The sequence below is a fragment of the Falco biarmicus genome, chromosome 11, assembly GCF_023638135.1.
Source record: "Falco biarmicus isolate bFalBia1 chromosome 11, bFalBia1.pri, whole genome shotgun sequence".
In the NCBI taxonomy this organism is placed as follows: Eukaryota; Metazoa; Chordata; class Aves; order Falconiformes; family Falconidae; genus Falco; species Falco biarmicus.
This window is the reverse complement of record NC_079298.1, coordinates 2270206-2286586: the sequence shown is the minus strand read 5'-3', so window position 1 is coordinate 2286586 and position 16381 is coordinate 2270206. Positions and strand designations below refer to the sequence as shown.

Below are 16381 nucleotides of genomic sequence, written 5' to 3'. Positions count from 1 at the left end.
AACCAAGGGCGTATTGGAACCCTGCTGTGACAGGTCTGAACGTTAAAGCTTGATCTAAAAATAAAAGAGTTAACAGAATAGTGATTTGAATTTAAAAAAAAAAAAAGGGAAAGGCGGGAGGGTGGGGAGACACGGACACGACACACCAGAATACAGCAATATTATCCAGAAATCCTGCGTCTTTGCATCTCACGTACATTCTCATTGTTTCTTCGCTCCTTTCCTGTTTGCATAGGTGAAATGGATCAGCACTTCATCTGGCAAGCTGTTTTTCTTCCCGTCCTCCTGAAGGGGAGGCAACTCCCTGGTACTCTTGGACTTCTTTGTTTCAGCGACACCTTGATGGAGCAGACAGAGATAAGGAGCATTAGATGCGGGAGCTGGAGCAGTATCAGAAGACTGAAGCCTATAAATCTTTAGCAGGAAAGCACAGGACAGACTAAAGGCAAATCACACAGACAAGGTATTGAATGGGACAAAAATATGTGCCTGGAACAACACAAGATTCCCAGCTGGTTGTGCAGACTGACACTCGTTTACAGCCTTTGATGTAAAGGCTTGTTAAAACATGGATGCTCATCTCAGGGAGCTCATCTGTGGGTGTGAAATAGAACATTTTTCTTCCGGCAAATCCTAGTTTCATAAATACGACATACAGCAACCTACACCAGAAATAATAATTGTCATTATTTTGTCACGGCAGTGACCAAACCATTGTTAATTGTTCTCCATTGTTCTGGTATTGCTTGTTAAAGAAAATGTGTTTTGAATTCAGAAATTTAAAGTGCTAAAGCAGCTAAGTGGCAGAACCAGGCCTCGTCCCCAGTATAGCCCTAATCCAAGGCTGGTTTAACACCCAGTCCAGTTAATCACTGGGAGAACAGAGAAACAACAGATGATCACCTTGTGCACACAGGTGCTCACAGAAATGCAGGTGTTTCAAGAAAAAAAAATCAGTATATGTGAATAGGAATTGCTGTTCAAAGACTAAGTGTGCTTGAAGGAGTGTGTGAGTTAAAGCAGGCAGAAAGAAGATCACGATCCGAGGAGGAGCTTGGAACCGAGGCAGAGACTGGAAGCAAATAGATGAATCAACAGGGACAGGGTCAGGTGATGGATTTGCAGAATGGACGAGACCAAAGGAAACTTCTAAAAACTTTGGACGTTGACTAATGATTTGATAAGTGTATATAAGCTGTGCTGTATCCCTTTGCTCTCTGCCACTCGCTGGGGCGGTGGCCCAGCTCTGAGGGGCGATTAAAGCAAACCTAGTGGTACCCACGTCTGTGTAAATTTCTCCTTTAACACTATATGTGAAGCATATGACGGAAGTGCTGGTAATCCACCGGTGTTGTGACTGTTGACTGATGTCCCGTGTTAGAATAAATACAAGTACAATGGCTAACAGGCCTCACATGCATGAAGAACACCAGAACGGTGGTGCTGGGTCAATGGGTCTGTGCTTTTCTCTAGTGCTCTCCTTGCTACCACCTAGCACTCAGCTGGCAAGCTCATGGGCACAGCCAGGACCAGTCCAGCCTCTTGTTTTCCAGGGAGCCGATCACAACACGTATGGGAAACAGACAGTAGACAAGACGTAGTTCTTCATATCCTTTCCGTTGTTTTGCTAGAGAATCTAAAGTTTGATAGACCTTATTTTGTTTGTATTTACATTGGCACTTCAGTGGGTCCAGACTAAATGGCCACTCTCTACCTGACTGCTGCAAAAATTGGTTTGAGCCCTCGGTTAGTAACCAGCCGTTGGTTAACTTTGTCTTTGAAATACAGCAACCTATGGTGGAATAGGAAACTGAGACAGTTAGGGACATCGGTTGTATTTACTCGAAGGAGGTGGAAAATTTTCTAGGGAAATTTTTTAATAGTGTTAGCATAAAAATCCTGTATGTGGCACATGAGTGACTGCTCTAGGCATATGACTTTTTAGAATTAGAAGCCATCCCTGCCTTAAGTGACACATTTAGAAAAAGTCTCTACGTGAATATTAAGCTCACACAGCAAAGCTGCAGCTACCTGATAGCACAGTATTTTTCCTGGTTTGGAGGATTTTTTTATTCACCTAAAACTTTCCAACAGTCGTCACAGCTAGTTTATTCCCTGTATGACAAATAAGTAGTAAATGAAGGTGTTTTCATACAATGGAACAATCTGCATGCTTGCATTTTTTTCACAGCTGTTGCAAAGGTGTACTTGAAACCCTGAAGAACTTTTGCTTTTTATACTACTGAAAACCACACTACACAGCTTTTTGCAAATTTCCAGTCTGGAGAATCGCAGAGTAATTGTTCATTTGTTTCCGTGAAAGAAAAAACCCCAACACATCTTCCTTTAGAGGCAATATTTTGCTGCAGATTTTAGTTCTATCTTTTCTATTTCATCTACCTCTTCTCCAGCTCAGAAAGGTCTAGTTCTTTAGAAATTCTTTTCATTTGATGTGTTAGAATATCTCTGTGTAGTAGTCGAAAAGGAACTGGACCTGCCCTTTGTCTCACTAAATTCTCATTTCTATAATACATGCAGTTTTCCTTTACTTACTAAAGAAAATTACCAAATCCCATACAGCTACCTGGGATCATGGATCAATCCGAATATGCGTGGCCCAGCACTACTTTTTGCAACTGATCTAATATTCTGTGCCAAATTCTATCATAACCCAGGAATGGAAATAATAGGGATGACATACTTTGCATATCTTCTCTGCAGGTTGTTACGACCCGCTGCAAGTATATAAGAAAAAATACAGGTAGTGGACATTTCTAAATAAACCTCTGACATCTGAAGAAGTCATTTTAATATCAGATTTATTCTCACCATACTTTCTGCATGGAAGACCAGAAGAATCTATGCTTTTAATACAATTTGTGCAGGAAAGCATTGGCAAAAATACTAGAGTACTTGTAATGTTTGTTCCTACACCAAACATGCTGAGGTGAGGCTTAAAAGCCCACCTGTGAATTCACATTTGCCGCAGTGCTGTTAGTAAAAGCTGTAACTATCCGTATTTTTTTGAGAATGCTTAAAATGAAACACAACCTAACTCTCAGTTATAGAACAGTGTAGCACAGCAAAGACGTTATCATCTAATTTTTTCATTATAAGATGTGGGTGCATAACCAGGAAGAACACTAACAATTATTTCTCAGTAAACCTTTCCAGCATAAAACTATTTAGTAGGGCAGTGCAAATCAGAACATACTCTGACTTTAACACGAAAGAACACTTCTGCTGTATAGGTAGACAAAAAAATTGACTTAGTGGGATATTTTCGTTCTCACAGTGCTGTTTCCTCTCCTTTCATTGTCAGTAACGCAGTGATTCTTGTGGGACATTAGGGTTAGCATAGATGTTAGGTTAGCTTTAGATGCTTTACATGTTAGAGATGTATTCCTCGTGATTCTGCTCCACGCACAAGAAAAAGCCCGGTTTGCCTTTGCCTGGAGCGGGACTCAGTATGTTTTCAAACAGTTTTCCGCAAGGATACGAACACTGCCCCACTATCGCTCACAATGCTCTGGCCACAGCCTTAGCACAGATCACCATTCCACCTGGCCTCACAGTCTATCGATACATCGATGGCATCCTCAGCAGGGCAGAAGGGCCAGAAAGCATTACAGATGCAATGAAAACCATTTGGGCAACACTAATCAAGTTGGGACTGGAAGTCCCAGAGTCAAAGTGCCAAGGGCCAGCACGAGAAGCTAAATTCCAAGGAGTCTGGTGGGTTGCAGGAGCTGCCTCTCTTCCACCAGACACACTGGAAAAGAAAGAATCTGGGCACAACCCATCCAGTACGCTGGAACTACAACAAGTTCAAGGGACTGTGAAGTACTGGCGTAACCATATTCCTGCCTTTTCCGTCATTGCTCGTCCCTGGTAGAATTTGTTATAAAAGGGAAAATCATGGCAGTGGACATCTCATCAGCTCTGTGGTACCGTCAAGTTCCCCTTCCTGCAGGAGCATAACAGGACCTGGCCGCGGGCTCTCCACTCCGCTCCAGCCCCCGTTACTCCTGTCAGCACGTGCTGAGGTTGCAGGCTGCGCTGCTTAGGGAGCCGTGGCAGCACACATTTAGGATGGTGAATGCCAGCCATCCTGAAAGCGATAGCTGTCTCTTACCCTAAAAAGCTTCCTGTAATACTATGCTTCTCTGAGGTCCCACTTTTCTCGAATTGCCCCCACCCCAAAGCAATTTCCCCACAGGGTCCCTAAGCAAGGCAGTGGAGGAGTGGCTCTCTCAAACTCCCTCCCAGCCCTGCCCTGGCTGAAAGAAGGCAGAAAGAAGCCTTCAAATGAGGGAAGTTCTGGCTGCAAGAGAATACAAGCTGACCAGGTCTTGGGATCCACTGACATCAACAGAAATTTAGGTGAAAACTCCCCTTTGACATGAAACTCAACTCCCAACCCAAAAAACAGTTGTGATGGGAAACTATGGTGGGGGTGGGAAATCAGCGCTGAGGGCAGGAAGGCATCAGCAGGATGGGAAACCATTGAGTTGGGAAGTTGTTCTGTCATTAAAAGTCAAACTGTCACAACGCTGGCTGACGCAGGTGCTGGCATAATGATCGCCATGGAGATGGAACCCCAGAACACTGCCCCAACAAACGCCACACTGGCCAACTGCCGCAGCACAGAGCAGCACGCTCCTCGTGGTGCTCCTGCCCTTCGGGTAACCCCCAACCAGCTGTGCCGGCCAGCATCTCACCCCATCACCCCCCTTCGCTTCTGCCCACAGAGAGGTTCCCCCTCCAGCTGCCGACAGGACCAGAGGTGCCCAGCATGAGCTTCACCACCCTGACCATGCCGCCACCGGTCACTTCTGGTGTGCTGCCCTCTGTCCCGGGGCTGCTGATCACCGTTCGGCCTTCCCAGCTCCACATTGTCACCCACCAGCCCGCCCTGGCAACCTGGCAGGGGGTGCAGGGCCCCCTGGGGGACTCGGGGCAGGTCGTGCAGCTGCCACACGTGCTGCAGCTCCCCAGCGGTGTGCAGCTGCCCCCGCTGCCTGCTCCTTGTCCCCCTGCCTATGGCCAGGGACAGCAAGTGGTGATGGGGACACTTGTGCCCCACCAGCCAGTGGGGCTGGGCCCATGGGACGTGGGCCAGGGACAGCCCCTCTACCCTACGGGCTGCACTGTGCTGAATGTCCCTGCCCATGCTGGGCCCCTGCCACCCCAACACCCTGCGGCTCAGCACTGCGTGCAGGTCTCCCCTGTGCTCCGCACCCATCCTGGCAGCGCCCAGAAGCTGTTGGAGGCCTTTAACAACGACGTGGTGGCCAGTGAGGATGGCGTCCCTGCTGACACCCCCTGCCAGCCCGCCCTGGATATGCTCTCTGGCAGAAGCAGGATCAAGCACCAAGGTGAGGTCTGCAGGGTGGCAGAGCCCATAGGGGGTGACCTGCACCAAGGAAGGCTTGCATCACCCTGGGGGTGGCTTGGCTTCGTTTGCTTTTTCAGAAGTGGTGACCACCCCGCCAAGCCCAGAGAATCTCCTGGACCTGCCCGAGCTGGGGCCAGATGCCTTCAACGAGGCCTTCCCTGAGCTGGCAGAGGACAATCTGCAGTTTCAGGATGAGCATTCGTCCACCGTGGACAGCAGCGACCCGCTCGCCTGGCTCGACAGCATCCTGGAGCTCCCTGAAGTTCTCAGCGGCTCCTGCTTGACCACCCTCCTCAACAAGTTCCCGGAGTTCTCAGAGTACATGGCAAAGGGCGGCTGCTCCAAGGAGCAATCGCTGGTGGCAGGGCTGGGGGGCAGCGAGGACACCGACCGTGGTGTCCCTGATGTCCCTGTCTTGACCACCACCCTCAACAGGATCCCTGACCTCTTGGAGTGCATGATGGAGGGCAACTGTCCCAAGGACCAAGTGGTGGCCGCAATGCAGGAGGACACCAACCCCTCCTGGCAGAGGGTGGCAACATCCCCCCTGCTGGACGCCAAAGGCAAGCAGGGTGGGCTGGCAGCGGTCTTCCCCACCCGGCTGCCAGAGAGCCCCATGGAGCCCTCTCAGGAGGGTCCTATGGACACTTCAGAGGAGAGCCCCTTGAAGGGATGCTCAGAGGGTGCCCACAAGGGTCTCCCAGAGGGTCCTCAGCAGATCCTGCTGAATAGTCCCCTGGCCAGCCCCCCGACTGCACCCCAGCATCATCCGCCCCGCATGGCCCAGCTGGTGGAGGAGGTGCTGCGGAGGCAGCCCCCGGTCATTTTGACCCGCTTGCCACCACCACCGGGCATCTTCTCCTGCCGGGTGGTGCCCAGATCAGGCAAGGCTGCTGGTAAACAGGCCAAGCGCCCCACATTGGCTGACACCCTCGGGATGCCAGAGATGTCCCCATGGGGCAGCATGCCACCCAAGAAGAGGAAGAAGATGGTGGTGTGCCCGGTGGCAAAAAGCTCCAAAACCCTCTGGGAGGGGAAGCCACACAGGGATGCCACGGCAGTGGGCTGTAGTGGGGAGCAGGGGGGCAGCAGCAAGCAGAGGCCATCCAATAGCGACTACGTGCCCAGCAAGCGAGCCAGAACCCTGAGGAACACTGGGAGACAAGGTGCTCCACGCTGCTCCAGTCACCGTTGATATATTGATAGAGAAGGTGTGGAGCACAGATCCCTCTGACGTGTGACCTGCACCCACCCACTGCAGCCCCAGCCCTCTACCAGATCTGTCTTTCTTAATTCATTAAAGGTTTGATGTTCCTTGCACAGTGCCTCTGCCTGCGGTCATTCACGCAGTGGGAGATGAGGGTTAATGCAGCCCCTGCCACATGCAGAGATCTGACGCTCCACCTTCTCCTCTGTCGAGGTGACACCTCCACCGAGCTGACCCACTCTCTAAAGTATTTACAAATGAAGGGACTTCCCATCAAGGGAGGCAGCCTTGGCAGGGGTGAGAAACAAAGAGCAGGTAGTGGAAAGAGCACCATTATCTAAGTTGCGCAGGAAGAAGACTTCCAATGAGGAAAGTTCTGGCTGCAAGAGAACACAAGCTGATCAGGTCTTGGGATCCACTGACATCAACAGAAAATGAGTTTAAAATAGGACAAAGATAATGGTGGCAGTGGGAGATGGGGACCTCTAACTGAAATAGTTCTGCCCCAAAGAGGCCAAAATCCCACTTGGGGAGCATGCGTAGTCCGTAAAACACTTCAGCAGTGCTACTGAGGATGCGTACGCGTTTGCATTAGAAGCGAGAAACCAGCCACCAAACCTGTGTATGACACATGACTATGCAACGTGCGGCGCTCTGAGAAAGGCCCCGAACCCCTTCTCAGTGTTCCAATTGGACCTAAAAACTTTGCACGCACTTTTTAATCGCTGCCCCCAAAGCGATTTCCCCACAAGGTCAGTAAGCAAGGCGGTGGCGGAGTGGCTCTCTCAGACCCCCTGCCAGCCCTGCCCTGGGTGCCGGTGCCTCCGGCCCTGCCCCAGCAGACGTTGCTGTGCTGATGGAGGGGCTCCCTCCCTCTCCACTGCATTTGCAAAGGGAATGGCTGGCTCACCCTTTGCTGCCCACGCAGCCAGCCCTCACCTTCAGCTGCTGTCATTCCCAGGGGCGCCAGCTCTCTCCCAGCACCCTCACACCTTCTCCCTGCGACACTGCGAGAGAAGCATTCGCCAGGCACACGGGTGCCATCACTGCCCTGCGCAGCTGGGCACCCCAGACTGGCCCTGCCTGACTGCCTCCCTCACCAAGCACCTCCACCTCCACAGTCTCAAGCTCCATCCCTTTAGACGGAAAGGGGGTCACTTTATTTCGAAGTAACCGTTCCTCATGAGGAACACAGTCTCTTCAGGAGGCAAAATACTTCAATAGGACTTAGAAATAAAGCTGGGGCATCTGGGGGGCCACCTCATCACTACTCCAAACAATGTGTCCTTTGTGGAGAAAAACTGAGGAGCTAGACAGTTTCCAGAGGACAGCAAAACCTGACCTGCTGAGAGCTTAGGACAGTGCACGTCATGTTCTTCTTCACACTTGGTGCACGTTTGACAAGCTGCGAGATGATGGTAAATTACTTCCTTCAGAGAGGACAGCAAGACACTGTTGCCAACTCAGCTTAGGGTTTTTTGGCTTTTTTCTCTGGTTGGCTAAGCAAAGAAACGGAGGCAGTTTCGAAGTGCGCAGAAGCACAGCTGCAGACATAATTCCTGCTGTCACACAGGCAGGAGGAGTGAACTTCATCCCTTTGGGTCCTTTTGAGAACACCAAGCACCCAGATTGTGCTGAAGGATGCTTTGTACATAGGGGACCCTCGGAGAGAAGCAAACATGTCCAGTTTTATTCCCTGGGAAAGTGTCCTGACACTGTCCTGCCTCTCAGGTGGCATAGGACAATTAAAATACAGGAACTTATTAGTAAGCATGGGCTAATTCCTGGCCCACTGTGATGCTAACAGTAGCCCACAAATCTCTCAACTAGTTTTGCTCAGCCTGTATTTATGACAGTTACATTGCTCTGTGTTGTGGGGGAAAGCAGATGACACAGCTTGCCCCTTTGATGCGCAGGGCTGCGTTTCAAAGGACTACGACAATCCCAGAAAAGCACAGCATAGAACAGCTTATATGTAATTAAGTATCACATCACGAAACATACTGCATGCATCTATCCATAAAAATGGGGTTTATGTAGGCACATGCAAAATGGGTCTGCTGCTCAAAACCCAGCAAATCCTGATTTTAAAAAATCATATACTGAAATGTAAGACGACATACGTTTGGATTTGTCTCTAAATCCCCATGTCGATGTAATTCCTTCACTGCCATCTGAAATCGTTCAGGTTAAGGCACTTTCCACGTCAAGCAAAGAAAGCTCAACTCAGAAGGGAAAGATCCTTCTTGATGGGACGCATCATCTGTGACAACCAGACACCTTCCCTCTCGTTGAAACATAGCAGCAGAGTTAAAAGCAGTTTTAAATGCCAAGTGGAGAGGTGCAAAGTTTGAAAACTACAGGACATTCCCTTCCTAGCACAAAATAATCAACTTTTTCCCACTTCTCTGCAAACCTTAACCCCAGTGTTTTGTGTTTTTCACACTGCAGCACAGAAAGCCAGTACCCACAGCTGCACAAGGACTTCCAGTGCCAGTGTGCAAAGCATTGAGGAGTCTGGGCTCAGTCCTGGCAGTACAGGAGTGATCCACCTCAAATGCACTGCACAGTCTGCACCTGGGGGTATCACAGGCCAATAGTTAATCACTGCTTTTCCTCCCAGTAACAATAAAAAGAGAAAAAAAGAAAATCTCCTTACATCCATGGCTCTTCTTTACAGGCTAGAGGTTTATGGAAGTGATGACCCATTTCACCCAACATTCAAGACACCTTTTGAACAATTTTCAGAACTGTCCCCAAACCCCCAGATCTTACACAACAATCAGTTCAAAGAAAGTACAGAGGTCTCTGCGCTACTGGACACATGCAGGAACACTTGTGTTTACTGGACACCTTTGTAAAGGGAAAAGGCATTACACCAGCGTACCAGATCCTCGCCCAAAAGACTTTTCAAACCACCTGTTTGTTGATTCAGTCACTGCACTTCAACCCTTCCACCCACGACAACATCCTCTCAGGGGGCAGACTTGCCTGCTCTTGATCACAGAATCAGTCAGCAGAGTTCATACTGAACCAAGCTAAAAACTGGGCCCAACCTCTACGTTCACGGTTGGGATACACGGCTCCTATCACAGGGCTCACATGGCAGTCCCACCTGGGTTACGTATCTGAAGTTGCATTTCCCACGGGTCAAATATTCCTCTTCACATCTGCCTTGAAACTGAGGGCTCATGGTCAGCGAGAGAAGAGAGTTCCTTGCCTCCTGTGCAGTCAGGTCATGTTCCCCTGCTAAATGCAGCCTGCTCAGGCCTCCCATTTGTGTACAATCTGTTAAAAGAGTAAAATCAAGTCTGAAGGTTATTCATTTGCTTCCTTAAACATTCTACCATTTGCAGCATTCGGCCCCCAGAAGATGACTTCAGACATAGCAACTTCTCCAAGCAACCTGCTATAAAAGGCAGTTCAACAGAATCACCAACAGCCAGGTCTGTACCCTTGGGGAGACACTTTCAAAGCTCTTTGGAGGATCGCACTGGATCTGTGTGCTTTAGACCCCACTGCGTGGATTTACTGTTTTACTGGCAAAGGTTTAATGTACCACACGTGAACATCTTCAAAACACCTACTGTAATGGTCTCATGCATAAACAGACACAATGATCCTCTAATATCACACATGAAGAACTCAATGGATGCTCCTACCAAGGCAGTGGTTCCCTTCTGTAGCCACTGAACAAGCAAAAGGATGGATCAGAACGACATTATCAAGCTCTGAAGCAAAACTTCTGTCTTCCTTTAGCTGTAATTTAGAGCTTCATTGAGTGCTGAAGAGTGTCAGCCTGACAGCTCTGAAGCATGAAGAGCTTGATCCTCTGTGCCAGAACCACACCGGCACTGGCCACACAAGCTGCCTGCGTACTCGCAGGGTCAGGGTCAGGGTCCGGGTCCGGGTCAGGGTCTGTACTGCCCTGCCACCGCAACACAGAAGTGAGGAAAGTGAAATGGAGATAGAAGTGTTCATTCTCCACGTAGTTGATGCTGGCAGCTTCTTGCCTCCAGCATTCCTGCACCTCAGGAGCCTGGGAAATGACAACAAACGTGAAGGTTCCTAAAAATAATTTGCCTAACACACCACAGCGTAGCACTTCCATATGCCCACACCACACTTCTGGCTCCCAGCTGCTCTCCTGTGCTCCCCTTTAGCTACCTGGGAGGCACCTTTTCCATCTCCTCAGATCTCAGAACACCCAACTCATGGCTCTAACATTCTTCCCCTTCCTCTCAACATCTTCCTGGTGGTCTCAGCTTTCTGCCCTCCAGATTAGGGCCTTATCATAACAGGACAAGGATAGCACTGGGGTTTTTTTCTGTAAGGAAGCCAAATACTTAAAACTCTTAATTAAAATATGAAAATTAAGAGGAAGGGAAAAGCCAAAATGACAGCCAAGTGGAAGTTTCATTTGGTGCTCAAACCACCTGAATACTTATGCTGCAGCTGCAGCCAAGAGCTGGCCCTTAGATGCCTGATCAGGATAAAGCCCCAAATCCTGCCACTAAGGTTTCAAATGACAAAATAACATCATCTAAGGGAAGGCAAAATGGATAAACACAAACATCGCCGTATGTTTACAGGGCCTTCACAGCACAGTGGTTCTCTGATGGCACCCAGAACTTAGCAGTATGAAGAATTACAAAGGTCAAGTGCTATTTATAAGCAATGCACCCTTAAATCAACACTAGTGACAAAAGAGCCAAGCACTTGACTTGCAGAACGGCAGATGATTCGTGACTTTCTCCACGGCTTCTACTACTGATGAAGCTTACAACCACCTCACCATTTGGGAACGACATCCATTGCTAGTGTTGCTCTGGTTGGAAACTCAGCAGGCTGGCACGTTCATTCCTTCAGAGCCAGAAGGAATTTGTCATTACAGGAATTCTCATGCCACTGAACTGGCAGCAAGGTACACAAGCCTCTTAATCTCTTTTTATACTTCTACACTTGTGCCATAAAACCATTCTCCACTCTCCATCTCACTACCTCTCCAAGCAGAAAAGTCCCATCTGCCACACACTTGTCACAAACTTCGTAGGATATGACACAGGTTTCAAATACATCAGAAAGTATCAAATCAGAAACTTTAAAACATAAAAGAAAATTAAAAAAAGGTGGCAGTGGGAAATTATTTTCTACCTTTAGGTGTTAGGTTCACAAGCTGCTAGTAGTTAACATTAACGGCTCACTATTTCAAGGTCATGATGGCAACAGTTCTGCAATGTGTGGATATCAGCAAGAGAATTGCTGCCTTGCACCCGTTCAGGTGCTCCACCTATACCTTGTCACAGATTTGATTTTTTTTGATTTTTTTGTTTTGTTTTGTTTTAAATGCTTATCAGGGTAGGATCTGCCTACCAAGACCAGATTTTAAGTGAAGTTACATTATGCTCCTCTTGATTTAAATACAGCAAGATAGCTCCACTGCTACATTCAGCCACAAGAACGTAAACACCTCCAGCTCCATAGACACCCATACATTATTTTTGTAAGGAACAAATGACTAAACATGGAACAACACTATGAAAAAACAAAAGAATGCACACAATCAGCATTTCCCTATTTGGACCAAAACCCGAACATCTCTAACAGCAGATAAGTCTGAATTAAAAATCAACCACATCCAGATCCCAAATGGGGTAGGGGTTATTGTATGCCACAGACCTGGACTTGACTGTTGAAGGAAATCACGCACTATGGAAAATTTGAGGTGGTTCTGCAGAAGTTTAACTAGAGCCTTGGCAACTTCACTTGGGACATGAAAGGTACGTGTGCTACAGTACCACCCGCAATAAAGGAAACTAGTCTCGCAGTTTGAGTTCAACACCACATCCGCAAACCAAATGAGGCTGCTACGTTTGAGGAAGACTGATGGAAACCTCACCTGCCATCCCAAAGTTATGCTACGGCATTTCTTCCCTTTTTGCCAAATTCCTCAGCCTTGGTACATCTTTTGCAGAATCTGAAGCAAGGGCCCACAGCTTCTTCCTGTTTCTAACAGTGAATGTCTGGGTTTCACACGTTGGTTTCTTGTGCGGCGCCAATAAGACCCAACACTTGCCTTCATAAATGCATCCGTACACTAGGCAAGAAAAGGAAAATTACCAGTCACGACACTGTACTGCCCACAGGGCAACAGAGTGCCCCACTCGTAAGAGGATTGAAGACAGTAAATTACCCTCAAATATCTTCATAAAGAAGCACAGTTTAATCATGTGCTTTTAATCTGACTACCGACACAATCTAACAAGAAGACACATTAAGGGAAGCAGAGCTGTAGTTAAAAAAGTGGGGCTTCTCTTTCCTCTCCTGAGGGTTTACCATCCAGAGCTGGCTGAAGTTCTGAACCTGTAAACCGCTCCCCCATGCTTGTATGCTTGCTCTGGGAAACAAAGACGGCCGTTTGAATTCTTTTGCAGGTACAATCTTTCTTTACTTTTGAGTTGGAATGAAATGGAAAGCTACCAGCAGTCCCACTTACCACACCATAGAGACACACCTATGGTCCATGCACATGCCTGCCCAGAAACGCATGCAGAGGGAAACCATCCCTTGGGTATCAAACACAGAAACAGCACTGAAAACCTTGACTTCTGAGAGTCCCTGCAGCGTTCTCCCAGGTCAATACACAGCATGCTTGTGGCAGGATCACCATGCGTGTGCGTCACTTGCTTTCATTTCCATCTTCATCTCTAACCTGGCACTTGCCACCTCCAGAATGCAGCATGCATAAAAGCAATTCCGTTTACTACAAGCACAGCACCGTGTGAACCTTCTGCATGAAGCCTGGTATTTAAAGAAATTGCTATAAAGAAAAAAAATCTGCCGGCACCACTGACACACAGACACGCTGTGTTTTCTGAACAGGGCCGATACATTAAACCTGCAAACTAAGGACTGGGACAGCTTGCTCCTTGCCCCTCTTCTTTTGCCCTCAGGCTGGTGCAGGAGCTCCTTTCACCAGAGCAGGCACACCACAGACACAGCCTCATCGAGGGGAAGGGTGGGGAGGGGATAAGGGCAGAGGGGGAAAGGAAAGACCCACAGAAGCAGCTTTGCCGCCCACTGCCAAGGCCACAGCCTGCTCATCCTGTCCCCTCGCCCTGCCTGTGCTGGTCTGTGCCTCTGTCCCCCTTCCCGCCCCTCCGCTCCACTCCCTAGCCCTCTCTCCTGCTGCTGATCCTGCATTCTCTGCGGCACCCCCTGCCCCTCTATCTCTGTCCCGCTCCACCCCTCTGCCCAGTCCCTGTCCTTTCTCCATCCCTGCCCAGCCCCTCCTGCTCCCCCTGCCCCTCTGGCCGCCTCCTGTCCCTCTCCGGCCACCCCTCCGCCTTAACCCACCTCTCCCTGCCGCTCGGTGCCTCCCTTCCCCTCGTCCCTGTCCCACGGGGGCTCCGGGGCTGGGGCCTGTGCTTGGGCAGCCCTGGGAAGGGGCCATGGGGCCTACAGGGCCCGGGCTGGGGGCTGGTGTCCCCCCAGGGCCCGACTGCAGGGCAGGGATGTCCCATGGCCTGCTGGGAGAAGGCATGCCCCGGGGCATGCTGGGAGCTGTAGGCCCGGGGCTGCCCCATGGCCAGGTTGGTCCTGGGGCATGCTGGGAGCTGTAGGCCCGGGGCCGCCCCATGGCCAGGTTGGTCCTGGGGCATGCTGGGAGCTGTAGGCCCGGGGCCGCCCCATGGCCAGGTTGTTCCCGGGGCATGCTGGGAGCTGTAGGCCCGGGGCCACCCCATGGCCAGGTTGTTCCCAGAGCATGCTGGGAGCTGTAGGCCCGGGGCCGCCCCATGGCCAGGTTGTTCCCAGAGCATGCTGGGAGCTGTAGGCCCGGGGCCGCCCCATGGCCAGGTTGTTCCCGGGGCATGCTGGGAGCTGCCATTTCCCACCCTCACCCTCCTGGCAGCCGTGTTGGGCTGGGCAGGCACAGCCTGTGCTGGGGCTGTGGCCCGGCTGAGGGGATCTGTGGCTGGCCGTGGGGCGAGGGAAGCCCCTTGGGCTGGCACAGGGGTGTCTGCTGCCTGCTGGCTGCCCGGGGGTTCTGTGGGGAGGTTTCAGCCCCCTGCTGTGCCAGGCCCCGGGGCAGCTGGAGTCAGGCCTGGCCGGGGCAGCCCTGGGAGTGAGCTGAGAGCCAAGGAGGGAAAGAGGCGCCGGCAGGTGCCCCAGGCACCCCGACTCACAGAGCCCCCTGGAGCCGCCCCGGCGTCTGTAGGTCCTGCAGGAATAGGGCCAGCATGTTTTTCTGCTGACTCTGACAGGGCTCTGGCTACACCTGTCCTGCTGAGGGACTGGGAATCTGCAGCTGCCTGGGAGAGTCACCAGCCAGAGTACGAGTGCTCCAGCCTTGTTTCCCTTGCTGGGAAACACTTCATTTTTAAATACAGCCTCTCAGCGGCCAGATCCAGGCAGTCGGGATTGCTTCCTGTAGGGAGCAGCCTGGTGACTCGAGGCTGCTGCCTTCAGTGGCAGAGCTGGACGCTTCTCCTCGCTGACAGGATTAAGTTATGAAGAATCACTCGGAGAGGCTGCAGCTAAAGCAGTGATTAACTCGACCTATTGAATAAGCTCAGTAAGGGGTGGCAGCTTTCTGAGGCACCTGGGCTATACCAATAGATGAGGGTAGTGGGGTAACGGTGCGTTGCCTTCAAGACCATACAGCACAGAGAATAAATGAAGTTCTATAACAACAAGTAGAGTACAGGTGCCCCAGGAAAGTTCAGCTGAAGTTCACCAGGTTGTTGACCACCAACGATCTCTAAGGACCCCAAGAAAGGCCCCCAGGAACAAAGTGACATATGCAAGTGCCTTATGCATATGTAAATAATTTTGAGGAAGTAGTTAGTGCAAAGTACATCTTCCCATCTGAACATGCTCAGAAAGGACCCTGAGGGGCTGGATATTGAACGGTGGAGTGTGTTGATGGGTCGTAGCATGTTTTTTTCCTTCTCACACAAAATTCATTTTGTTTTGTGGGTAAGCAAAACTGCATATTGCAATGTGTTTCCTTGATTGGTAGTTTTTGCATAACACGTGGGATCTCCAAACCTGCAAACCTGTTCTGCAAACGTGTTATGCAGTTTAAACCCTGGTGCCTGAAAACCCCAACAAGGACACATGCCTGGAATAAGGGTTCGCAAGTCTGGGGTGTACCATGGTTCTATTCCACGATTCACAACAAATCGTTCACGAACAATTCCTGAGCGCAGTGTTCTGATGGGGTGGGGGACTTATTCCCATGTTTCAACTCTGTTATCTAGTTTGGACAAAAATGTTTAAGGCACCAAGGCTATACCCCATTTATTAGCCATTTGAATATGCCAACCTGGGGATAATATGACTTTCTATTTGTGGTGTATGGATGCACTGTGGGGTCTCACTACATACTAGTTCCCCCCTTTGCAAGGGGCACAGATCCCCTGCCCAGTAGGCAGCTCGTTGAGGGGCCCACCAGGACCTTCTCTGCCAAGCTTCTTTCCAGCAAGGTGGCCCCCGCCTGTGCTTGTTCCTCCTGGGCTTGCTTCTCCCCAGGGGCCGGAGCTGGCACTTGTTGGACCTCATGAGGTTCCTGCTGGCACCTTTCTCCAGCCCAGCCCGGTCCCCACATGCCAGCACAACCAGTGTGGTACCAGACACCCCCACCCCCCATTCTGTGGGTGCCAGCAGTGCCCAATGCCAGACCATCCCCACTGGGTTCAGGCACCAAGGGTGAAGCAGCCCCAGCTGCAGGATGGATGGATGAACTCCACAGATAGATCCATGGATAGAGGAAA

At 50.2% G+C, this 16381-nt stretch overlaps 1 long non-coding RNA gene across 1 annotated transcript; it reads right to left on the bottom strand.

Annotated features, from left to right (window-relative positions):
- Nucleotides 1-7683: 7683 nt before the first annotated feature.
- Nucleotides 7684-14122, bottom strand: LOC130156770 (uncharacterized). The gene is made up of 3 exons (XR_008824600.1): nucleotides 13962-14122; nucleotides 12505-12702; nucleotides 7684-9893 (listed from the first exon to the last, which is right to left on the bottom strand). It is a non-coding gene; the product is annotated as an uncharacterized LOC130156770 (long non-coding RNA).
- Between the last annotated feature and the right edge of the window lie 2259 nt (nucleotides 14123-16381).